At 42.9% G+C, this 25,717-nt stretch overlaps 1 protein-coding gene across 2 annotated transcripts in view; it reads left to right on the plus strand.

Annotated features, from left to right (window-relative positions):
* The window catches only part of LOC309527064 (uncharacterized protein), a 171,188-nt gene that overhangs the window by 103,566 nt on the left and 41,905 nt on the right, over window positions 1-25,717 (plus strand). The gene's annotated exons all lie outside the window — the stretch shown is intronic.

A 25,717-nucleotide genomic window follows, 5' to 3' on the forward strand; every position in this document is an offset into this window, starting at 1 on the left:
GGACCCCTGACCATAAGGTCCAGTCGTGACCGACTCTGGGGTTGTGGCGCTCATCTCGCTTTATTGGCCGAGGGAGCCAGCATGACTAAGCCGCTTCTGGCGAACCAGAGCAGTGCACAGAAACGCCGTTTACCTTCCCGCCAGAGCAGTACCTATTTATCTACTTGCACTTTGACGTGCTTTCGAACTGCTAGGTTGGCGGGAGCAGTGACCGAACAACGGGAGCTCACCCCGTCGCGGGGATTCAAACCGCCAACCTTCTGATCGGCAAGTCCTAGGCTCTGTGGTTTAACCCACAGCGACACCCGTGGGATAGTGAAACTTAATAAGAAACCTAAGGTGGTGCCACTTTGTTTCTGGGAACCAGAATGGAAGGGGCTCACATGAGTGTTTAAAGCCCTGAACGTCTGAAATATCTGAAAGACCCCATTCCTACCAACCTTATTGAGTGTTAAGATCTGCAGAGGGGGCTGTCTTGGCAGTTCAGAAGTACCCTCAGAAATACCATGAATGTTGGCTTAGAGGTTTTCTCTGGGGCAGTCCCTAAATTGTGAAACTCCCTCCCCACAGTGATGCATCTGGCATCTTCGCGGTATGGCTTTCGCCATATGCTGAAGCCACAACTCTTACTCTGGCCTTTGCTGAAATCATACTGTTCTGTTCTATTTAGTTTTATCCGTTTTTGATAATGGTCACTATTTTCATAACTATATGCTGTACTGTTGTAACTTGCTCTTGAACCTTATGATGAAGGGTGGGTACAATATCTCCTAAATAAATAGAACAAAACCTGTATAAAACCTGTATGTAACTTGATTGAATCAAGGGACCAGCAGGGGCTATGACTAGCCAACAAGAAGAGCCTGTTGAATCAGGCCATTGGTCCATCTTGTCTACCATCTTGTTCTTACTTTGCCAACTAGATGCCCTTGGGAAGCCTGAAAGTAGGATATGAGTACAACAGCACTCTGCCCACCTGCGATTCCCAGCAACTGACTGTCGAGGTAGAACACCTGCTACTGTCCATCTCTACTTTTTTGGATGGTCATGTGTCCTACTTTACAGTGGAAAGTCTTCTACAAGAAGGAATCCTCTATTTGAAGGGCTGCCTGCTCCAGATCTGGTTTAAAGAACCACCAGAATGGACAGTAGGGGCCTTGAAGCTTCCCATCAAAAGGTAGCATCTTCAACCACAGATTTAAGTAAGCACAAAGGTCAACTTGTCAGTTTCCCCCACTATGATGAATGGTACTATTCAAATTATTTTTTCAAATTTGCATCCATACAAATTTTACACTGGATCCATGCCCTCTTTTTGGGCGATGCATTTCTTTCTGCATAAGTGGCCACCCGACACACAGTTGTACTTCTATGAGCCCCCCTTGGGACCTGATTATATCCTAAGTGGGAAATCCAAAGCATGAGCTACCACAAGCTCTGCTTCTTTCAGTGCCTAAATTGACTCTTAATATGCTTTGCTCTGTAAAAACAGTGCATTATTCCATATTAGAATTGACCATGGGGCCCGATCCTCAGTTACTGAGAGCTGTCACAGTCCAGCTATCTGTGATGGTGCAGCTCATAGAGGAATCTTCCTGGAAGGATAAATCAAATTAGCTTTAACTTCTCGTTTCCCCACCTCTTCTTTCAGTGAAATAATATTGACTCTCTATTGGAAGCAGACAGTGGGGCCTCCTCATTGTTAACATTTTCAGTTTCAGTTCACCCATTCCTACAAACTAACCAATTCCTGCTGTTCTGTATTATTTATTTTGTTGCACTGAATACCAAGAGTTATAGCCAACATTCTTCACATATTGATATACATTACGAGAGTTGAGAGGGAAGCCATTCATCTGCCTTGCCTCTCTCTAAGCCTGGATTTCCTTGATTGCAAAATGAGATAAAAACTCCTATCTTGCCTCTAAATACTCTGGGAAGGAATGCTCTCTCTCCCTCTCTGGTCGCTTCCTTCCCTAAAGCATGAAACACACTTCGCTCTCCCCACCCCCAACTTCCTGTTGATGGGCTGGCAACATCCTCGCTTGTTTTCTTGGCAGGCTGGAAGTATTACAGCTGAAGATTCAGGAACCTTTGAGGCCTCTTGGGGGATATCATTTCATCCCCTTTGCTTCTAGGTCAGGAAGGTAGAGACTGATCCATTGAGTTCATTCCCCTTGATGTGAGGATGTCCCCCCACTGATTAACAACACTGGGCCAAGCTTGGCGTGCACAATGGCTCCATCAGGAAACTCTGGCAAAGCATCTCATATTCTTTCATTTATATTTATGGGAATGGAAGAGAAAGAGGTGGATGCTATGCATTGTCCCCCAAAAAGAGGATAAGGAGGGGTGGGGTGGGTGGGGGAGGAATGCTTATTGCTGAGCCAGAAAGTCAATTTTGCATTGAACACAAAGCCTATCAGCCATTGTGGCTGACAGGACAGCTGCAAAAGCAATGGATACATAAAGTGAAAGAAAGGAAAAAGGAGTGAGAGAAGCTCTTGCTTCAAGAAAAACATAATAAATCCATGAGCTACATGTAGCCCTGGGCGTTTTATGACCAGGAGCAAGCATGAGGGAATGACTCGAACTTAACTAAAGCCGTTAATTACCTGGCTACGATCAAAAGCCTAAGTAAAGGGAGTATATTTATGATGCACCTTAGAGGAGACGCTTCAACTTTCTGCATTTTTTTTATTAATTGGTTTGATTAAATAGATTTAAAGAGCCTAGGCAGGGATTCCTAAATCATACCCCATATTGATCTAACGAAATACTCGATAAATTTTCTAATATGGTTCCTTTCCTTTCTGAGGTCTGGAGGGAAATGTTGCTCTTGGCAATAACTCAGCGCTGAGCCCTCTGTTGTGACATGTGGATTGCAGAGAGAATGCTGCGCAGGGTGGGTGGCAGGGGGAGCCTCTGCTGCGATATGCAGGAGCACACAGCATGCTTAACACTTGTTTTCCATGCTCTGCCTCTTAACTGGGGCTAGGCAAAAGTCATAGAGGAGGGAGTGGCAGAAGCCTGGACAAATGGTCTAGTAGTGGCAAAGCCGGCCCTATTTTAAGCCAGAGTGAGGCTGTGTCCCCAGTTGGGAAATGCTGGAGGACAGGGAATGGAGAGAGCTGTGTATGCAACAAGGTGTGCCCTGTGCCCTCCAAGCTGGTTTGCTGCCCTCTGGTGTAGTGGAGGACACTGCCCCATTGCCCATGCCAAAGTAAGATTCCATTGCCAGTCTGATCAGTTTGTGTCAAGTGGGGAAAGCAGCGAAATATCTTTTCTTTTTAGCTCCACCTAGTTGCTAGATTATCAATCCAATCTTCTATCACGTTTTTTGTGACTTGCACATCTGAACTGACATGACTATTTCATTGGAAGAGCTCATCCCAGTGTAGTCCTTGTGCATCATCATTCATCATTATTTGGTAGGCAACAGACATGTCGAAATTCAATGCAGGAATTCTCTATAGAAGATGAACAATATATTTATCAAAATGTACAAATAACCCAAGTTGGTTAATTCGATGTTATTTTCAAGTTGGTGCAAAACACACACAACTGTGGACATGGCCCACCGACCAACATAGAAATTGAAGAGTTAAAAAAAGAAACCAGTCTAGCTGTGAATAAATTGCATGTGGCTCCAAATAGAACCTTGCTGCTGAACCAGATGAAGGAGGAAAAGATGAAAAGCATAGTTCAAAGTATCCTTCGAGCAGACTTCCTCCTTATCTCATCTCTCCCTATAGTGGTGTGAGATTGAATCAGCCACAACTTATGTGGGAAGTCTGTGGGATAGCTGTGCAATTCAAGGTAACTCTGGTGTTCCAGCCCTTGAGTCCTTGCCCTCTTATTGTGTTGAATAAAGGACAACTTCCTTTGTTAGCTAGCTGGTGTTGATAGTCAAAGAGTAATGCTCATTTTTGGGGTAGCAGTTTGAAGTTTACTATTTCCAAAGCTCAGAGACCACAAGGCATCACAACTTCTACTGTATTCCTCAAACATGATCCTGTTTCTTCCCACAATGATCCCAGTGAACAGCCACAGCTTTTATGCATGGGATGGAGGTGCTCCACCGACCCAGAGCCCCACAAACCCACTCACTGAAGTAAAGCCTGTTGAATTCAGTGGAGTTTACTCTCAAGTAAGCAAGATAAGGATTGCAGCCTAAGCACCCCACCTGGTAAATTTGCTTCCACTCAAGTGGCTGGTTGGCAAGAAGCCTGCAAATCTCTAACTTTGAAAAGGCACTTATTACATTTTTTATTTTTCTGATTTTGGGGGAAAGGAGGGAGGAATTCAACTCAGTCATGGGGGAGCAGGAGGAAGAGAGAAAGAAATTGATGCTGATCTGCAGCTGCCTGCTCTATGCTTGGCTGATTGACAGCCATGGGCCCGCCCCCTAGCCACCTTGTCTAATGCCACATCTTGCCACACTACTGCAGTTATTTTGCTGGTGAATTCTCACTTGCACGTTCTCTGATCATAGAATCATAGAATCATAGAGTTGGAAGAGACCACAAGGGCCATCGAGTCCAACCCCCTGCCAAGCAGGAATCATTTTACCTTCATACCGTCTTGCCATTGCTCCTACCACTCAGCTCCCATCTCTTATCTGAGATGGATACTCAAGGCCTTACAGATAACTGGAAACAGATTTACGGGGTGACTTTTGTGCCCCATCTGGGTCTATGCCCCCAGCAGAGGTAGCTTCCACCAACCCCTAGGTACACCTCTGCTGGAACTTGCATAGGAATCCTTGGAAAATAATCTCTATCCATCCATGCATCCATTTATCCATCCATTCCATGTGATTAATAGTTTGTCTGGAGAGAGAAAAAAAGATCCCAGGTAAAATGACATTTGTTTGGAAACTTTAAAAGCTACCTAGTTAAACTGCTGGGCAAGATAAAAATAAAATAAAATAGCCTGACTCAACATAAGACAGAGCAGCATGCTCATATGAGCACATTCTTTTGTGGTGTAATGCAAAGCGTTGGAGAACACAACAATACTTTTGTTAATTTTAGGTCCTAACTAGACATTGCCGAAAAATAGAGTAGGAAGTCACAGGAGCCACACATGAATCCCCCCCCCCTGTTGTTGGAAGTGGAATGCACAGGTCTTTTTGAGTTACAAACCCTGAGGTCTAAAAGTCATCTGCATCTAATAGATCTAAGATTCCCAAATCCCACTTTGCACATTAGAATGGAATGGGGAAAACATCAGAGTGTCAGAAGATGACTGCGGTATTAGGCCAAAGGTCCATCTAGTCCAACATCCTGTTCTCACAGTAGCCAACCAGATGTTTATGGGAAGCTCAAAAGCAGGGCTTGAGTGCAATAGTACTCTCCCTACTTGTGATCACCAGCAACTAGTATGCAGGGCTTGCTGCCTCTGACAACGGAGGCAGAACATAGCCATCATGGTTAGTAACCACTGATAGCCTTATTCCCCATGCATTTGCCCAAACCTGTTCTAAAGTTGGTAGAAAAAGAAGAACCAGGACTTACCCATTATTTTCCTTTCGTTATGGACAAACCAACAGTCTGATAAACGAAGCCTATTTAGCAAAGAGAAATTGTTCTTTGTCAAATAATTCCCCCCCCCCAACAGAGAGCTGGATTAGAATTAATCAGTACAGTTTTTGACAGTCAAGTCTGTTTTTACTGCAAGATGCAGACTACATGGCAAGAACTCTGCTTATATGCTTCAGCTAAATTATTCCTTATTTAGAGGAAAGTGAGAGCAAAGGATCTAATTGCCCTGCATTTTCATGTAAGTAGTGCAAGAAAATTATATATATTTTTTTCTTCTGTTAAGGCATAGGCCTGCGGAAGTAGCAAAGGAGGAAGTCTTGAAAATAATTTGTGACTAATGTGCAGCAACCTCTGAGCATATAACAACATCTGATAGCTTCTGAAGGCTATAACCACGCCAAAGGGTACCTGGCAAAGAATGGATAAGTTGTCCCCTTCCTGTGCATTGGAGGAAATGTTATATCTGCACTGTTGGAGGTAAAATACTTCTGGGTACCAGCTGATGGAATACAGTGGACAGGTGAGCACTACTGCACTCAGATCCTGCTTATGAACTTCTCATTGGCATCTGGTTGCCCTTGTGCGAAGAGGATGCTGTAGTACATGGGCCACTGGCTTCACCCAGTAGGATCTTCTTTACTTAAATGGAAATGGCCAAGTGCCATGTGATCTACCCAAAGATGCAGCAATCTGGGATTCCCGAGGAATTTCCATGATCAGCCTGTGAAAGAAGACTAGAACACCACTCGAATCACCTAGCGTCTGCGAGCTTGCCTTCCTGCTGTTCACTAATGAGAGAAGCAAAACAAATGGCACACTTTAGCCTTCATCTGAATCAAAGCTTTACTTCTAGAACACAAACGGCCGATGGAAATTAAAGGAATTAGCTGGAGGATTGCATTTCTCATTAGTATAAGATATTTATTTTATTGGAGTTTTTTTTAAAAAAAATTAAAAGTTTTTTAAGGAAAATGCAGAGGGAAGCACAATTCTTCCAGTCACCACTTTTGTTTTCAGTGGGGCTGTATTTAAACAGTTCCGTCGACAAATGCAAGGGATGTGGGGACGGTTAGTGGGATCTGGTCTCCCCTTTTCCAGTTCCACTTGCTCATCATGCCAGATGACAGCATCATTTAAGATGAGCTATGCTTGGGGCTGTGTATATTCACTGTCCCCAAACATCCAGACTGCGCGACAGAGAGAGCCCCAGAACCTGCTCTTGGAATAAATCATGTAAATTGTGGCCATATTGACAAAATTAGAATAATTTATTCTTCCAAGAAGCGTGTTAGTCAGAAAAAAATAGGAGTGGCAGAGTGCAAAGAGAGAGAAAGACATTTGGGGTGATCTGCAGTAGGAGTAGTAAGTGGGAAAAGGGAAATGTCTGGACATTAGAATTCATCTGCTGATGGGTCATTGCTGTTGTGAGCGTATAAACAGCTGGTATGAAACATCTCCATTGGCTGTCAATCTGTTTCAGTGCCCAGCGCTGGTGTGGCCTTCACCTTTAAAGCCTTGAAGAGTTTGGGTCTTGTTGTTGCTGTATCAGCTCCCCATAGTTCTCCTATTGAAATCATGTCTGGGTACTATCCTGAGGGAGCAATATGTGGCTAAGAACTGGAAACCTAGTGAGAAGGAAAGTGGCACAGTTTATGCAGATCGAGAGGAAGGGATGAAAGAGGGATGTAGAAGAGGGAGTGGTGCCTCAGGAGAAAAAAGGCAGGCAAGGCAGTTTGGGTGCTGGGAGGCATTTAATATGGAAATTTAAGTAATTTCAACCACAGGTATATTTTGGCCACTTCAAGTCACATTGATTGAACACGCTATGATATCAACTGCCCAACAAAGCAGGGTTGTATTAGTGAAGAATGCTTCCTCTTGGATCTTCCTTGTGCTACTTTGGTCATATCACTGCCACCAACTTTTATTGAAACAACAGCGGGGCGGGGGCGGGAACTCATGTTTCCATAGTTTCCTCTTTCTCCTTCAATTTTCCATCGTAAGACACTTGTATCACAAGGTAAAATACAAATTGCTTCTCTTGAACAAAGTCAATGGAATTGTTTATATAGTACGTTCTACAGGAGATTTAAGCTGTCGTGAATTTGTGTGTCCTTTATTCTACTCACAAAGTCATGAGACCAACTCATTAGCATGAGGAGGTCATTCCAGGTCTCTAATACACTTCCAAGCATATCAAATCACTTCCATACAATTAAAGGCACAGTGGACAACTTCGCAATTAGTTATGCATCATATTTTTATATTATTTTGTGAGTGAAGTAAAAAAACCTCTCTAAAGTTGTTTCCATTTCTCAGCTTACCTACCTGCCTGTCAACAACAAATTCATGCAGAAAGAAAATTGAAGGCATTATTCCCTCTCCCGAAAACAAGCCTCTCCTTAACTTCATTTCTGAAAACTACACCCAAAACCACATCTCCAAATGTTTACTACCTAATATATTTTTGAATGTTTTAACTGATATAAGGCATTTGTAGAATAACATTAACATCTGGGCTAACCCTAACTCCCCTACCAAGTTTCGGCCTGATGTTAATTAAAACAGGCAAGTTATAAACCTCAGGAAATGGCAGCTGACCCTAACTATGAATGTAATGCTATAATAATATGCAGTAAAAATACAGCATCGGAGAACTGCTACCCAAACCACTCTGGGAACGATACTCTTTCTTTCCAGAATATATTCTTTTTGCTCAAGGAAAACTGGATTGTAACTCCATTCCCTCTTCACCACCATCATGGTACCTTGGTAGGTTATCTTTTTCAATTCGGTAGGTGGCACTCTCTTCTATGTTGCTGTGAAAACAAATATCCATTTGCTACTTTAGAAGTCTTTTGTATTCCCTAGTCAATATCTTCTGGGGAAAGCCTTAACAAAACTAAAGCTAATTCAGGTTCTGTTCACTAAAGTTTTCTTTCAACATCTGACCATGGACAATTTGGGTTCTCCTTTTGTAAAGCCATACCAAGATGTTCTTTGAAAATTTTGAATTCATTGACTTTTATCAGCTTTGACTGATGTACCCAACCATGACTCTGTCTGGACAGAACGAATCCTGCTACAGTTTTGTATTCTCTGATAAACTCCTGTTTGGATTACTGCAGTGTGTTATACATGGGACTACCTTTGAAAGCAGTCCAGAAACTGGGACTAGATTGATCCAGTAATATTACACCAATGCTTTATCATCTTCATTGTCTTCCAGTTCATGTCCTACCTCTATTCAAAGTGCTGGTCATAGTCTTGAAAACCTTACATGGATGGGGCCAGGTTACCTGAAAGACTGCCTCCTCCCACATCTACCTCCCTGGATTATCTTCTCTGGCTCCAGGTCCGAAATAAGGAGGGACAGAGAAGGCCTAGAGTAGCAGTATCTCTGCTGTGGAATGTTCTCCTTAGAGATACTTACCTGGTATCCACATTGCAACAATTCTGGTGCCAGACTACCTTTCCTTTACTGCTCTTAAATTGTATGTGTCCGTGTATTTAGATCTGTTGTTATCATCTGCCACTGGTTTTATTCTACTGTTGGTTATGTTATGTTTTAGATTTTATGTTCTATTTTTATACTTTATGATCTTAATTCTTAATTGCAAACTATCCAGAGGACTTTTCTTAGTGGACCATATTTAATATTGTAAATCTCTCTCTCTCTCTCTCTCTCTCTCTCTCTCTCTCTCACACACACACACACACACACACACACAATTCTCTAAGGCGAGTGGTTATTTGTGCACCTAGAACCTTAGAAGCAATATTCTTTTTGTGCCTGTGAAGGGACTGGAAAGAAAAAAATCATAATTGTTCTATTCATGTGCAAGATGGTTATGTAGATAAGGACCCTCCATGGATATGATTTCAAATGACAGCATTTGCTATTTCAGTATTGTATTAATTGCACATGGTGTCCATTTATTCAAAACATTCCTCCAGTTTTAGTACAAGGAAAATAACCCCTTTCAACTGGATTGTCTCATGCAAGATTGGTGACTTCTCACAAAGCGCAAGGCGGGATGGCAGTGCTTTTTATACAGCTGCAACAATGTAGAAACAAATGAAGAACTACGTGCCTTTTCACATGCTGAGCTGTAACGTTGCTATCAGGAAAATAGGAAGTGCACCAGGAAATACTTAATTAAAGTGTTATTCCCTGCTATAGGTATTTGATCTGCTAGACTGGGCTTTGGCAAGACAGTGGCTCTTTCTTCCAAATCAGGTCTTCTAGACTGTGTAGATCAGCAGTCATCAGAAAAAAGACCTACACATTTATCTTATGAGGAATTGGCTCTGAGTGCTGATTTTATACAAGCATTACATGTAGAAGTATCCAAAGTAGCAGAAAGACCATTCCCCTTGTTCACTCCACTGTGCGTTATTTATGTTCTTGATGGTGCAGAAAAGGAATATGCAAGCCAAAATGACAGGTTGAAAATGCCTGAAAAAAATTCATCTTATGAAATAATTGTTTTTAATAGCAAAGTGCCATGGGGAATTCATGTTTTCCTTGGAAGCAGGCCCTCTATCTAAAGAAGCTAGTATCGTGTAGTGGTTAGAGTCCTGCGGACACCATGGTTGCAACCCCCATTCAGCCATGAAGTTCATTGGGTGGCCTTGGTCTAGTCTCACTTACTTACCCCAACCCAAGTGGAGATGGAGAGAACCATGTATATTACCTTGAGCTCCTTGGGGAAAAGTTGGGCTATACAGTGGTACCTCAAGTTACAAACGCCTCAGGTTACAAACACTTCAGGTTACAAACTCTGCTAACCTGGAAGAGTTACCTCGAGTTGAGAACTTTGCCCCAGGATGAGAACAGAAATCGTGTGCCAGCGGCGCAGCGGCAACAAGAGGCCCCATTAGCAAAAGCACACCTCTAGTTAAGAACAGTTTCAGGTTAAGAACGGACCTCCGGAACGAATTAAGTTCATAATTAGAGGTACTACTGTAAATGTAATAGGTAAGCTAGCAAGTTTTAAATAGACCTAAACAGTTCAATAGATATTGCTTTTCCTAGCAGTAGACATGCAGTGATGGTGAACTCTTCAACAGCTGAATTTCAGTTGGTCATGCCACTGTTAAAACGCACAAGAACCTCCATTGGGGCAACACTAGATCAGTGGCCCTGCTCCATTAGCTTCCTCTCTGGCCACCTGCAGCTCCGTGCATCTCTCCCCCCCCCCCCGGCAAATCTGATCCACAGGGTTCCCCAGCTCTGCAGAGCAGATTGTGAGGCTATTCAGAGGGCTGCAGGAGTCAAGAAAAGAAGGTGAAATCCCAGTTCACGAGTGGAAGTTTATTCACTCATGCATGGGCAGCGTATACAACCCTAAGTCAATAAAATTTTGCTGTATCTGATTATATATGGCTGAAGCCAAGGCCCCAAAATAAAAGGATGCCCAGCAGCAGCAGCAGCAGCAGCAGCAGCAGCAGCAGCAGCAGCAGCAGATAACCAAGTCATTACTGCCATTGGGACTATAAATTAGTGGCAGCAGAGAAAAAGGTGATGGGAGATTGTGGAACTTTTTATCACCCAATAAGACTTCTGAAGCAAATAGGTCAGCCTTAGTGAAATCTGAGGTGCTAATAGCAGACTCATGAGCACGTTCATCTCCAAAACCTGGAATTGAAATATTCTCTTCACTTTTATTTACTTGGTTGAGTCGGTGTGGTTAGATGAAGGGTGCACCAGCAGCAGCAACAACAACAACAATAGTCTTTCCGGCACTGCCCACTGGGATTATTCCCTCTCACAATTTGTAGGTAGCTGAATATTAGGAAGTATGTTTCTCCCTTCTTAAAGATACTTAATGCAATCAACTGCAAGTAGAAAATCCTGTCAACAGGCACAGCACATTTCCTAAGCAAGGAGAGTGGCACAGCTGGTGGAGCATTCAGAGAACCCTGGATAATATATTGCTAGGGAAATGTTGGGGTGATTTGAGTTAATTATGGTGATGATTATATAGTTATTTATACCCCGCCTTTCTTCCTGATGGGACTCAAGGCAGCTTACAGATAAAAATAAGAACTGCTAAAAGCATAGGGGAAAACCAATCATTAAAAACAATTAAACATTCTTAGAATTTAAAATATCTGCCTGCCTATCTACCTACGATATATTAAAACTATACAAATAATTACAATGAAAACAGTATGCCTGGGATAATTTTCCCTAAGGGGGAAGAGAGCTGCACAAGTCAAAAGTGTCACTGCTTATTGGGCAACTTTGCTCAGGACAGACATGGCCTTGTCCCATGTTAAAGCCGTGTAGGGGAGAGTCAGGCCCTGTTTGTCACCTGATGAGAGCCTTTCTTGCTGGGAAATGAGAGGTCACTACAGATGCCTGGGCTGGCAGAATGATGTCTTGACCAGAGGTCTCTGGCCAGTGAAGAGCTTGGTCAAGGAGAGTCTAGCTCAAAATGAATTGACCACTAATGAATTGATACTGATGCAGATTCAGGATTCTACCCTCTCCCTGGCTGAAAAGCACAAGTTATGAAGGCATGTCATTTGAATATTCTCTATACAGGATCTACCCCAGATGGATGTAAACCAAGCACTTGGGAAGAGGAATATTTGGCCCTTTATAGATAGTAATATCCTGGAAGCCTACCTAAAATGAATATTTCAGGCCTTTCTATATGACAAAAAAAGAAAGAAAGAAAAAAGAATCTCTTAGTTGGTGGGTGGGGAAGCCATGGTCTCTTTATGCAAGGTCTGAAAATACAAAGACAATGGTAAAGAACTAAATTAGTTGTAAATAAAATAAAATACTAAAATAAAAGTGAGATTGAGTAGATGCATTTTATGGTCTGTGAGAAGCTGATGCATCGGTGATATGCATTCTCCAAAGTCAGGGTTATGATGGATGCCCCCACAGACCTTCCTTCTGTTTATGGCATGGGAAAGGTCAATTTTTGTCCTGTACAATGTGTCACTGCTAAAAATATGACTCCAATAATTTATGGCAAATTGCTCAGCTAATTTACCACAAACTATAAATAACACTGCTTGAAAACAGCACAATATGCTCCTGCAATAAACAAGGAAACTATTCGCTTGATTCAAACCATATTGATGATAACATGTTAATTGGCACGGCCTAGTCTTTGAATTGTGTATTCTCAGGAATGTGCTTTCCCACTTTCAGTCAGCATTCATGTGCCATTTTGGGTGCAATTAGATAAACCTACTGGCAAAGTTACACTTCTTAGGTGATGAGAAAGCATTGACACAAGCTAGATCTGGGCCTTCAACTATGTCCATGCTGTGTAGGATGCCAATAGCATTCTGGAACCCCCAAGCTTCCTTTTGAAGCGAGCTTCTATATCTTAATGCTGCAGCGAGAAAAGGACCTGAATACTTGACAACAAAGAATCCACAAAGTGAAGAAAGAAGTGAGCCAATTCATTATGACAATCAATATTTCAGATCTCATAGTTTCTAAATATATATTTTGATACACCAGCTAACAACAAGAACAACAACAACAGCAACCAATTTATCATTTATATGCTGCCTATCTAACTGGGTTGACCCTGCCACTCTGGGCAGCTCCCAAGAGAATATTAAAAACACAATAGAACATTAAAAACTTCTCTATACAGGGCTGCCTTCAGATGTCTTCTAGGTCAGATTGTTGTTGATTTCCTTGACATCAGACAGGAGGGTGTTCCACAGGGCGGGTGTGACTACCGAGAAGGCTCTCTGCCTAGTTCCCTGTAACCTCACTTCTCGCAGTGAGGGAACTGCCAAAAGGCCCTTGGAGCTGGACTTCAGTGTCTGGGCTGAAAGATGGAGGTGGAGATGCTCCTTCAGGTACAAAAAGAAGAAGCAAGGCGGCTTGATATGGGGCTTATATCCCTAGGATAGTTATATGGCGATAACAAGAACCTCCACACAAATATTTCAATAATTTTGCCATATAGAGATAATGTTATCAGGAGTTTCTCAAACCATAGAAAACTTGCCTCGCTTTCCAACATACTACAGTTTTGGGTGGATTCCAAATCAAGAACTGAAATGAGCTACTTTGGGCAGATTTGGCACTTATTGAAGTCAAAACAGGATCTCTGGAAAAATTCCCTAATCCAAAGTGGGCACCTCTGAAGTGATTTGGTGATTCAGATTTTTTAAACAACAACAACTATGCAGATACTGTGTCTGCAAAAACTGAAACATTTCTCCCCTGGCTTGTCAAACAAAATGCAGGGATATTTGGACACAACAAGAACAACAACAACAACAACAACAACAACAACAACAACAACAACAACAAAGATTCTGCACATTCAAGTATTTCTGTCCACACATCCACCTCTGTCAAATCAGCTTTACACTCAGTTTCTCTGAACTGTAGTGTCAATTCAGCAGAACATGAGCTTGAAGCTGCCCACCTACATTCACCATAACTCCCACACGCAGTCTTCTAATATTTTCTTGGGGCACTTCCACAATTTTTCCAATAAAACCACAGGGAGGGAAGAAATTCCCTTTAATCCCCTCCCTATTTTAATGCAACCTAGCACAAAAGCCCCCAGGCTCTATCTATTTGAGGGGGGGGGTTGCTACGATGTTTGCAAATTCCATTCAATTCTGCCAAACCTATAATCTTTTAGAATTTCCCTAAGGTAGTGAATGAGGGAGGAACAACACCCCCCCTCGGAATTGGAATTGGAATTCATACCTAAATCAAATTACAAATGCTGTTTTCTGCAGCACCAAATCAGGATCCGATCTGAATCTTGTGGTTGGTGCACATTTCTTTACCTTAATGGTCCCTTAGGGATGGAAACACTGAGTATAAATATTTCAATAAAGAATAAACAAACTTTTCTGAAAGGTGCAGTTAAACCTTTTCTATTCCATCCTTTTTATAACTTCACCATGTCCTGTTCCCCTTGCCTTTTTGTGATCACCCTGTCCTGTGCAATACTTTGAAGAAGAGAAAACTGTAGCTGGAACTAACTGTAAAGAAAATATGCAGTGTGTTCACCTTCCATAGCCTCTCAGCCTCCAAAGTTCATGTCCATTCTATGTCAAATTTATGGCAATGGCACATGAAAGCTACTTCCTTTCAGGGCATCTACCACCATCAACTCAGTAACTATCCCTCATGATAAGGTTCCGATCTCCAGTTGCTCTCCGATGACTGGATATTCCAGTGACTGCTAGGAGCACCTACCTATGCGTGTTGAAAAATGTTGTGAGAGTGACCAAGCCTTTTTGTCAATGGCTTAAAGCTTAGATAAGCTCAGAGTGTTTAAATTGGCAATTCTAATAGCTACCCGAATCCAATTCAATTCACTGCGGCTTGACTTGTAAAGCAATTGGTGATACAGCGTTAATGCCAACTAATCTGATAAAAATTGACACAGTGACAGTGCTTGGCCGTTAGTACAGACAGCCCTTTATGTTATTGTAAATCCATTGCAGTTTTACAAGTTATCAGGGCGAGTTCATGAAAGGGCAGAAAATTTCCCCTCGCTACACAGCCAGATAAGGTGACTGAGCCTGCGAGGCAACCTGCAGTCTCCTGCCACGTTTCTGCCAAACAAGCCACTGAATTCAAGAGTGTTAAAAGGCAAAATTCATCACAACTAATTTCTATTTGCCGTCTATTAGGCTACATTGTTTTGTCCTCAACGTCAGGTTAAATAATGAACCTCTTGGAATAGAGTAAATTAACCTCCACTTTATGTTCATGTCATTGTCAAATGGAAACATCACTTGTACAAATGAAAAAGATTCATTAGTAACACTAATGCATAAGCTGCACTCTAGTAAAAGATAAGAGCGATTGAGGTCCTGTCATAATGCAGTGTCGAACTGCCGGCTTGTTATTTATGACGCCTGCCATAATCTTTGGAGATTATTTTCAGCAATGGTAATTAGCACACAATGCATCAAGAACAATTATGGAACAATGTCTTTGCTTGACAGGTACGCCACACAGCTGCGGGCGGGCTGTGATCCATGAGAAATTCAATCAAATCTGCATGCTGCCAGGAGTTTATTAATATTTCTCCTTTCTGAAGCAGCTTGAAAGGCAGCTATGCTTGACCGGCCACCCAAAAATACTTAGCAATGTGACATGAGCATGTTCCTTGTTAACATGTACCTGTTAGCACCAAGACTTCCCAGGCACTTAGACCAGATGAGAAAATGTCAGTTCATTTGCAGCTTGTAACATCAAGGGGGCAAGTCTGCTCATTTCTACATTTCCATTTTCTCTCTCTTATTCAGATAGTATGAATATCGTTAAATTAAAATGTCAGATCAAAATGCTGATCTGGCTTAAATCAATGACATAATCTCTGAAGGATCACCTGTGCTGCCCAGGAGGGCATCTGCCTCATTGAATACCTGGCCTACCTATTAAATTAGGATAAGCAACATCCATTGAGTTCCATATGTCCTTAAGGCCAACTGACAGTAACTTCACGACACTATGCACCTTACTAAGCACTCTGAGGGCATAGAGGAAAGACTCTCAGCCTTACAGCTGTGGGACACTATCCCTGGGAGAATCATCAAAGCCCATGCATTGGGGGATCAACTCCTGTTATTTCTGCGCTATGGGAACCACAACATCCTGTTCCCCAGAGTGGCCAACAAGAACTTCCAAGAAACCCAGAAGAAGGACATCAAGGCACTAGCTCTCTCCTATTCTGGCTGCCCAGCAGCTGCATGGTTTTTGTGTGTGATGTGAAATGAGTCTTGAAGTGAGTTTCATAGCAAGTTCAGTTCCAAGCAGTAAACTTCTTCCTCCAGAGATGGTTCTTCTCTCCCCAACCCTCCTCTAGTTGCCAACATTCTGTTACTTTGAAGGGACAAAGAAACATAACCCAGGAAGGGCCTGTGCGGACAACAGCAGGCTTGATTCTTCATGGCTGGATCTGAGAACAACTAGGCAGGTGCCTAGAGGGTCTCTTGGCATGACTGAGGTTCCTTCGTGCGATAGAAACTTCTTCCCCTCTTCTCCTCATGAATGCCCTCCAATCTGTTATGGGGTTTCCCCTCCCTCCAACCTTTCAAAGTGAAGGGAGTAGGCAGGGAGTGCACTGACAGTTGGGAGGCAACGCCCGGAGGGAAGGAGGAGAAATGCATCTGGAGCAAACAAGATGTGCAGGCTTGGCTGATAAGCGAAAGGAGTGCACTGGCAAAATGCTTTAGCAACACCCAAAGAGGCAATAAGGCAAATCGAGGAATATGATATGATGAGTTACTGGTGGTGGGGTGGTCGGGAGGGGCTGCAGGAGTATAAATATTGCTTGCTTACGTGTATTGGGGGCCGCCAGCCTTTGGAAACAATTCCGCTGGTTGCCTCTGCGCAGATCACAATAAACTCTTTTCTCCGAAGGAACTGAATCCCTGGTGCTTCTTTGTCACCTCTACGTCCTGGGTAAGCAGGCAAATGGATCCCAAGTAAATAAGGCTTCAAAAGCAGAGTTGGGGATGGCACATTTGAAGGGCCACAGGTTTCACATCCCTGCAGTAGCAGGCAGGCCTCTGCAGAGCTTGTTTGAGGCCTGGGGTGGGAGTGTTGATAGAATAAACTCAAACAAAAAAGCAGCTGGTCCCTGGCGGGGCACCGCGGCCAGCCTAACCCTCCAAGACCTGGGGCAATGTGCCTGCCTGCCTCCTCCCCCTGCATGGGCCTGGTAGCAGCTATGTCTTTGCATGAGTTTATGCACGGGCAATTTGTGTCTGTGTTCACAGAGTGAAGAAGTGCATTGTGTTCCCCAGAGATTCTCGCAGTATACAACCATCGCTATCTCCATCATAATAACATACATTTTAAGCATAGAAAGGCGCAGCACCACTGATACAGTCATATTACATTACTAATCCTCATGGTGAAAACAGCAACTTCTCCAGTTGTACAATTCAGGAGGTTTGAAATTCCAAGCCATTATAGTGACTAAAACCTGGGCTGTGGGGTGGAAGGAGTGAGTTTAGATCAGGTTTTCAATCTTGTTTTAATTTACTTTTTATATATAAAAAAGTCAATGTTAAGCAAGTCATAGAAACTAAACATAGTACATACTATGGACTCGGGATGGTTGGCACCAATTTGCATAATAAAAAAATTCTTTCCAGTAGCACCTTAAAGACCAACTAAGTTAGTTCTTGGTATGAGCTTTCGTGTGCATGCACACTTCTTCAGATACAGATACAGATATACTTCTTCTGTGTATCTGAAGAAGTGTGCATGCACACGAAAGCTCATACCAAGAACTAACTTAGTTGGTCTTTAAGGTGCTACTGGAAAGAATTTTTTTATTTTGACTATGGCAGACCAACACGGCTACCTATCTACTACTGGAACCAATTTGCATGTACATGTTCATAGATTTATATCATTGACATAACATTTACATGGATAAGCTGCATAACAGGCTATGAGGGTCATGTCACATTTCTTTTGTGATGTCACTTGAGCCAGAAAAACTCTCTTTGGGATTTTTCAATTATCTGGAGAAACTGACGAATGGTGTGGGTGGGTGTGATATTAGAAATTCTGCAAAAATCCAGTGCAAATTCAAATTTGCAACCCTGCTCTTCAAAACCATAATATTAAGATTGGAAACCATGGCATTTAAACATGAAATACATTAGAGGACTTCTGTGTGCATGCCTTCTGTTTCCTGAGCTTTTCAGCTGCTTTCCTGTTTTGTTTTCAAAGTTTTCTAGCCCCAGTCAGGAGACTATGGCTTCTCTGTGTTAATGAACACTGCCACTCGATCGGGATGTCAGTAAGGGCCCTGCAAGGCACACAGTAGTGACTGAGAGAATATATGCGGCCCAATAGACTGTGGAAATACGTGGCCTGCTCTTGTCATACAGCCTCGTTAAGATAGTTTGTCTGGAGCTCCAAGAAATGGGAGACAGAAACTTGCTGTACTGTCCTATGTGCAAGGTTAGCATGGTTTGAAGCCTGGAAAGTGGCTCTATCTGAGCAATCTGTTGGCACCCTCCTGTTTTTACCTTGCATTCGCTAGTGGTTTCACTAATGGTGCAGCGGGAGGTACATCACCTTCAGTTTTGCCACTGCACAAATTTAGACCAAAACGCTGTGTATCTGAAGATAATTGTACTTAGGAGGCCCTGTTTCCAGTGATATTTATCCTGATATTATTCCAAGTTGTCTCTGGCAATTGTTCCTCTCCTCACACAGTTCTTCCAGTTGTGCTGTGGGAAGAGCAAAACAAACAAGGAAATAAATAAGTGTTGTCAATGAGAGTCATTTTGTATTTGCGTTCTTGATTTGCGTACTTAATAGCAATGTATTCCTCTGGAAGCTAGAGCTCTGGTGGACTTGTCTCTATCTCCCTGCTGCTCTGTCCCAAATTCCCTTTTGCTAATTGTGACGCTATTTCCGAGCTATTCTTTGGTGGCTCACATTCTCTCTAAATATCTCCAGGTATTTGACACTCAACAGACAGCCGATATCTTGGAATATTTGCAGTCTGCAGCCACATTCAGTATGTGAATGTATTGTTTGCTGATTTGAAAAATGGTACACCATAGTGGTTTTCAGATTTTCTGCATTCAGGGAATATTTTCTAGAGCTGGGTGAAATGTCCTCTAGCTCACTCCACAAATTAGTTCAACTTGGGCATTCGAAAAGCCCAGTTACCATCTTTCCACAAACCTCCGTGATTCTGTCCCTACTGCCATATGCTCCTCTTCCATCTTTCCCCCTTTAGAAGCAACTTACCTTAGGAGTGACTCCCAAGTGGTGGGAGGCAGGACAGAAAGTCAGGAGGCCAGGAGAACCTTGAATATAACCTGTATGGTGCCTAGCAGAAACATGTTCTGTGGGTCATTTCCCACCAGGTATTGTGGACATTATCTTGGGAAAGGAAGAGGGGATAATGGGTGGTTGCATGCAGATGAATGGAAGAGGGAGACCTCACAGGGTCTTTCCTCAACTGTAAAGCTTGCCCTATTTTCCACAGACGATTATGGAGCACATAGCCAAACCCTATAATCCCTGGCAGTAGATAATGCCTGACAGGAACATCATTTGTAGCTGATAAATGGTCCTGCCAGGTCTTTCCTGGTCTACTTCTTGCCCACCACTTCCTGTTACCTCTTTTACAAAAGGTAAGCCTCTTTTGCTTCATTAAAATAGAGCACTGGCAGGGAAGTGGTGGAAGTTTGGTGTGAGCCCTATCTCAGTTTGGCTCCAGATCATAGTGGATTGGCCCCAACTTGAAATAAGAGCATCTGCTTTGCATGTAGAACATTCCTCCATAGCATGCAGATAGAGCAGGGTATATTGCAATGTTGTTTTTGTGAGCACAAGGATATAGTTCAAAAACATAAAGAAACTGCACCATACAAAGTGAGCATGGCATGGCACAGAGATGTCCCCAGGTCCACTAGCTCCACTTCATATGGAATGAGACTGGAACCCAGAAGCACACCTGCCCCAACTGGAGCCCAACTTGCTTGGATTTCTGCTCAGGTAGAACTCTGATCCATTTCTCTTTGTAGAGACAAAATGGGATAAACCCATGTATGCCACCCTGTACTCCTTAGATGAAAAGGAACATGATAAATAACTTAACAATCCATTACGGCTGCAACCTATTTCATTCTGCTGTAGGTTCCCTTAATTAGTTAAGCTTCAGTTTTGCAGACAGTTTCATGAATCTGAATCTTGTTAATTGCAGTGTGCATTAAGTACTGGGCGGGGTGTAACTTTGTGCGGAATTGCAACCATGAATTCATCACAATGGAAACATAAAATAGAAAACAACCCTTAACACATTGCAAGTATGAGAAGACAGAACTCGTCCTGTCCACTAAAATATTGAGGCCGCTTTGACTTGGAACATGTTCCTTCTAATGCAGAGGCCATTCAGCTAAACCTTGACCAAAATCCATTTAATGCCTATTCAAGAAATCTGTTTTCCAGTTACAATTCAGGCCCCCATTGCTGATTTGAGGAACCAAACTAATTTCATGTGGTTCTCCCAACACCCCTCATGACATTTATGACATATTTTTCTGTTTAGAAGGAATGATCTTTTCCAGATGCCAGCTGATCTGAAACTACCTAATGAGATTTCCACAGATGTAGAGAGGTTTTTTAAAAAATGGTATTTTATATATTTTTTTCCACAAAGGATGATGCTCTCCAACACAAATATTTCTGTTCCAAAAAACATTACAAATATACTTGGATGAGTGCTGAATTAATGAACACTTGTTCGATGAGAAAAAGAGAGAGGCAGTGTTGTCAGTTCTTTTACTCTTTTTTGGTTTCATAATCAATTATACTTAGGCTAGAATATAGTCACTGAAGTCCATGGGACTTCTTTCCAAGCAAGCAAGCTTTAAATTTGGGCTGTTAGTATACTTAAACACTGTTAGAAAGGCAGTTTTAAGAGATAAAATGAACATTGTTCATTTTATTCCATATATATCTCTACAATTCCATAGTTCTCTGCCCAATAAGACTATGATTTTGAGCTGTGGATTTCAAAACGACTTGCACTAATTATTATCAACAATATAATGTAAATTGTGATTTCTTAGTGGAAACAGAAAAGTCACACCACATGTAATGATTCTTTTCTTTCCCCTCTAAATGTGTATATGCGTGTTTGTGTAGGAAAAGGAAATAAATATATTTGGGTGGTGGTTTTGTGTGTGCGTTATTTTGGGATTGCAATAAACATTATGAATTTTTAACATCCAGGTGAGTGATTGATTCTTAATCCCTGTCCAATTCCTGCCTCTAGATATATCAATCACTGTCCTTACTGCTGGTCTACCTCAGTTTCCCAAAGATACAAACTCCCTCAGTTCAGGGCTCCAGCTCCTTTTCAGGGTGCAGAAATGTTGCATAAGCTAGCGATATCCTTCTGATTATGCAAAGCAGCACATTCAATCAAATTGACTCAAAACCATGAAAGCTTAGGCCATATAGTCTGTGCTCAGATATAATGACAAACCATGCTTTAGCATGTCAAGAACAAGTCAAGGTGAGCCTCAGCCTCTTGCACTTCCCTCTCCCCTCTCCTCTTCTGGCACAGCTGTTGCAAGGAGGTCAGAAGCTTAGCTTCTATTTTTGAGTAGCCACAGTTTGGGCTACATAAAAACTCTAAACCAGGGCTATGAAACCTGTGGCCCCCGGAAGTTTCTACACTACAACTGCAATCACCCTTGACCATGTTGACTAGGGCTGATGGGAGTAGGAATCTAACAACATCTAGAGGGGTACAGGTTCTCTGCCCTAAGCAATGGCTGTGGTTTGTTTCATAACCCATTGTTTGAAGTTGGCTTGCTTTAAACAAACCATACTTAAGGTTTGTTGTATTTGGATGAAATGACAATGGGCAGTCAATCAAAAATGGAATCTGAAGCTTCTGAACTCCTCCTTACAGCAGCACTGCAGGATGAGGGGGGAGCATCTAAATGCAAAGGGGGGCAGGCCTATTCCCATAATAGTAAACCATGGTTTACTGTGACATCCAAAGGAAATTACAAACCTTTTTTTCTGAAGCAAACTGACCCAGGCTAGTCCTCTGGAAGTTGTTCACATTAAGTGTGTGGAGCTCCCATATACCACCTGACAAGCGATTTTCTGTGCTTGATTACAATTTTAATGTGCTGAATAATAGATGGGATGTTGCATAGGCTCCAGTTAACCCTTTAAGCGTACCCTATGTCAGGCTTTACATAACTATTAAGTTCAAATATCTTTGATTTTCCTCTGCATTCATATTCTGTTCCTTAGTAAGTTGACCTCTTCCCACACCCAGTTACACTTGGGGGGGGGCGGGAATTGCAGTACAGTCTGGAAATATTTAAACGATATCCTTCTCACTGTTGTCAGAGCAGAACACCCACAATTGAGCATGTGAGGCCAGGCCCGTTCCAGCTCTGAGATCAGCTTCACAGATGTCTGTCACCTGTTTCTAAGGAAATGTGCAAGTGTTTGGGAAAGTGCAGAGCCTCATTGTTGTTGTGGGAATCTGAAACCACTCTGAACTCTGCCCTGACGTTGCTTGTCAAAAATATTTAAAAAGAAATAGCAACATTCTTTCGTCAGTCATTAGCCAGGACCTGCACTAAAGGCTCTGTCCTGTAAAATGCCAGAATGACTGGCAAGGATTTGAGTGGCAGGAGAGGCAGCTCAAATCCTAGAAGGCCTTTTCAAGGACCATGAGGACTTTGACAGCCAACCCTCTGCTTAGGTTAACTGGTTTCCCCAAAGATACTTAACTTTGGGAATGGGAAGGTTATTTGTTTGCAGGGGTCATGACTTGAATACTGTAGTCCTCCATTTGTGAGAATAAGGTAAAGGTAAAGGTACCCCTGCCCGTACGGGCCAGTCTTGACAGACTCTAGGGTTGTGCGCTCATCTCACTCTAGAGGCCGGGAGCCAGCGCTGTCCGCAGACACTTCCGGGTCACGTGGCCAGCGTGACAAGCTGCATCTGGCGAGCCAGTGCAGCACACAGAACGCTGCTTACCTTCCTGCTAGTAAGCGCTCCCTATTTATCTACTTGCACCCGGGGGTGCTTTCGAACTGCTAGGTTGGCAGGCGCTGGGACCGAGCGACGGGAGCGCACCCCGCCGCGGGGATTGGAACCGCCGACCTTGCGATCGGCAAGTCCTAGGCGCTGAGGCTTTTACCCACAGCACCACCCACGTCCCTTTATTTGTGAGAGTACCTGCAGTCAATTCAGCAGAATCGTTCAAGTTTGGCCTGACTTGCATATGATTTCCTTTTCCTCTAGTATACTTTCAATAACTGCTCTTTTGCTGTGTTGATAAAAGTGAGGTTTGTGTTCTGTTTATATTTCACGATGCTCTTTAGAGGGTGGAAAGGTGCAGCAGCAATCCTGGTGCAAACATACAAATGACAAAGCTGTTCCTGAGATGTACCACTTAAGACTGTAGAGGGAAGGGGTATGTAGGATGGGTGGTGCAAATTTGGATGCTCCCCCCACCAGAAAGGTTATTGGGGCATATAAAAAAGCATGTCAAGGAATGACCAAACGCTTCTTCCTGACATGCAAGTTTCTACACGTTGGGAGTTTTAAATCAGGTGACCATTCACACATGCAAGTCCTCATTCTGAAGTGTACAACCTAGGAAAAGCTTTCGCCAGATTACCACTCCGTAAACTGATCCTTTCTGAAGTTCAGACTACAGGCAAATGCTATGCTAAACATGTTGCAATGCTCATGCAATGGGCCATGACATGATTTACTACCATGTACATAAATATTTTGGGAAAGAAAATATATCACAGAAAACTGAATCTTTGACCTGGTCCGGTTTTTATGGATGGGTGCCAGGATTGTGTCAGAAATCCATTACTGAGTCAGTCTGTGAGGATTTATCCTTCCAAATGTGGCACGCTTTCATTATGTTCACTGTTATTTCCCCCCACCATGCACACAGGGAACTGTGTTACTGCAAATAAAAAGGGTGGACTGTTTTTAATATTAATCATTTACACAGCACTTTTATGGCCAAATTCCAAACAGATTTATTCAGCAGTAAGTCTCACTTAGTTCCATGGGACTTCCTTTCTAGTAGGTATGCATATGAACCTAGGAAGCTGCCTTATACTGAGACAGACCATTGGTCCACCCAGCTCAGTATTGCCTACACTGATTGGCAGCAGCTCTCCAATGTTTCACTCTTTACCAACTCTACCTGGAGATGTTGTGGATTGAACCTGGGACATCTTGCATGCAAAGCAAATGCTCTGCTACTGAGCTACTGCCCTTTGGATCACAGCCTTAGGCAACCCTACACATATTTACCAGGAGGGAAGTCCTCACTGAGGGAAAGCTTCTTTTCCACAGTTCCCTTCCCCCATGGCCAGTCTGGCAGAGTAAAATGGCCACTTTGGGCAGCAGTAAAATGACCACTTTGGGTAGCATGGAATGGTGCTGAGGTGTTGGAGGGTAAATGTTGGGCTATGTACACAATATCTTCTCCTTCTTCTTTGGCGATCACTCGTATCCGAGTAAGATTGTCTTCCATAAACACAGTTTTAACAATGAGTCCTTAAGTGACTGTGGAGGCCAATTCTGGATCCACACGCCCTTCCACAGTGGGGACAGTGGTTTCCAGGCGGGAATTGATCATGGTGTGGATTTGCCAGGCCTACCTTTCTCTTAGCGTGTTCCTCCCTTGCGTCCTGAGTTTGAATGTCTTCAAAGCCCGTGACACCTTTGGTAAAGGCTGTTCTCCAACTGGAGCACTCGCAGGCCAGTGTTTCCCAGTTGTCAGTGTTTATACTACATTTTTTTAAAGATTTGCACAATATACATATAAAGCACATTTCCCGCCTCAAAGAATTCTGGACCTTGTAGTTTGTTAAGGGTTACTGGGAATTGCAACTCTGGGAAGGGTAAATTACAGTGCCTAGAATTCTTTGAGGGAAAGTGTCTTTAATGTGTACGTAGCCTATGTGTTCAACTAGGCCTGGCCTGTATTACCTAAACTGACTGGCTGCTGTCCTCTGGTACACTGGGCAATGCTATCCCATTACCAGTGCCAAAGGAAGATTTAACTGCCAGTGCAGTTGGTTACTAGCGGCAAGGAGTAGGGGAGCTTCAGTCATGGAGCCAATGAGGCTCACATGTTTCCTCCTTCAGCAGTATGATGGATAGAGAATAATCCGCTGGGCCCTCAGGACAGGCTGTTTCTTGGGCTCTCTGCTTGAAGGCATCTTCCCCCCACTTCATAGTTCTGGAAGATGATGGACGTGTTAGCTGTGGTTGTGCAGAATTTCTGCCTTCTCTTGTGGCCCTTGCAGCTTCTTCTCCCGCTCCTTGTTCTTTATGTTGTAGAGTGGTGAAGTCACTGTGGAGAAGGCCAATTTCTATTGCACAGTGAGGCATCCTGAGCAAGGGGCATCAGACAACGGGGTTGGCAGAGGAGCAGAAGAAGCTGGTAGTCAGATATGCCTACATTAGACTTCATGAAAATAAATAATGCCAGCTTCTCGCAGTCTATTACCCACATAGATTTTTGGGCTTTAAAGGAACCTTCTGACGCAGAACCAGGAAAGGAGAATGAGCAAGGAAGTTGGAAATCAGCCTCTTTTGCGCAAAGCCAAGTTCACAGCTCTGGTAAAGATGACTAAGATTCTACCATTGTGCT

The sequence above is a fragment of the Podarcis vaucheri genome (genome assembly GCF_965113315.1).
Source record: "Podarcis vaucheri genome assembly, chromosome: 2".
NCBI lineage: Eukaryota > Metazoa > Chordata > Lepidosauria > Squamata > Lacertidae > Podarcis > Podarcis vaucheri.